This window comes from Bombus impatiens, unplaced genomic scaffold (assembly GCF_000188095.3).
Source record: "Bombus impatiens unplaced genomic scaffold, BIMP_2.2 scf_0814, whole genome shotgun sequence".
In the NCBI taxonomy this organism is placed as follows: domain Eukaryota; kingdom Metazoa; phylum Arthropoda; class Insecta; order Hymenoptera; family Apidae; genus Bombus; species Bombus impatiens.
In genome coordinates, this window is record NT_177233.1 from 198,412 (window position 1) to 199,616 (window position 1,205).

At 56.6% G+C, this 1,205-nt stretch overlaps 1 protein-coding gene and 1 long non-coding RNA gene across 4 annotated transcripts in view; one reads left to right on the forward strand and one right to left on the reverse strand.

Moving 5' to 3' along the window:
* Positions 1-1,199, reverse strand: part of LOC112213586 — a 4,444-nt gene extending 3,245 nt beyond the window's left edge. Inside the window, exons 1-2 of the long non-coding RNA XR_002947479.2 lie at positions 689-1,199; positions 445-613 (exon numbers count right to left, since the gene is read on the reverse strand). This is a non-coding gene — a long non-coding RNA (uncharacterized LOC112213586). The remainder of the gene's footprint in view (positions 1-444; positions 614-688) is intronic.
* Positions 1-1,205, forward strand: part of LOC112213588 — a 298,689-nt gene that overhangs the window by 86,222 nt on the left and 211,262 nt on the right. The window lies entirely within an intron of this gene.

A 1,205-nucleotide genomic window follows, 5' to 3' on the forward strand; every position in this document is an offset into this window, starting at 1 on the left:
GCCTGGCACCTAGCGGGTCTCGCGAGCCGCGGCAGGAACGCGGAAGAACCTTTGGCGTTGGTCTGGTCGCTTCCGTTCGATTTGACACGCGTCCACTGGCGACAAGCCGCCATTTGCGATTCATCCACGTGGAGCGAAGAAGAACGGCCTTGAGCCACACACAGGAAGATAGACCGACGTGGAGAGACGGATAGAACGAGACAGCGCGCGTAGGGAACAGGGTCGAGCGATAAAAAGGGTGAAAAGATTGTGTGAGAAGGGTGTGGAAGGATGGGAGGAAGCGGAACAGCAGGCATAAGACGCAGAGAAGGAGAGAAAGAGAAGGCGCATCGAGCTACCTAGCGTAGGGTGAGCCCAGCTTATGTACGAATATGTACGAGCGCACAGGCCCACGTGGAAAATGCGCCAGCCTGTCTATATACGTGTGTAGGTACATACACGTACCTGTTGCTTACTCCATTGTTCTGCGTGTTGGTGGTTTTCATGTACGTGTACACGTTCCTCATCTGTCTGCCTCTTTCCCCTCTTCGCCGCTGCTTGGCGGCGTGTGGCGGCGTGTACTCTCGCAGCTACCGGCCACTCTCGCCAGCCCGGCTCTCTCATCCGCAAGAACCTACGAATGTAAGCAAAGTATATTTATGGAGGAACACGGTGCACGGTTGCTTCATCTCCTACTTGGGCCACGTACTTATGCACGTACACGAGGCCCTGCCACGAGGGAAGACGGCCGGGATCGCCGTTCGTTCGCTCTTCTTCGTGTACACAGAGTAGTCGACCGGATATTTATGTACACGTCGGATAAACGCTTGCGGAATGGGCAGAAGGTAAGACGAAGAGAAGACGCGAGAGCGAGCGAGAAGCCGAGCTATGCTTGGCGTACAACAGCAGCGCGCTGCGGATGGTCGCTGATCTTGCGGTCCTCGCCGCTCGCATTCACCTTCCCTCTGTTCGTTGTATCCTTCTTCAGTTTCCGTTCCTTTGGCCTGGCGGATCTCGCAGTTGCACGAGCCTCGCAGAGAATATAAACCGGAGCCCTTTCTTCGTGGCGGGCCGACCCTCGCGTGTACGGACGGCGTGTTAACGTTTACGCGAGCCCACGAGACCAGAAGTTTCTCCATTCATAACCGCGCAAGTGGATGCCGCAGCAAATGGTCCCTCGACCGCCTTCGGGCTGTTGCTCGTGCACGTACACGTAGAAGCGGCTC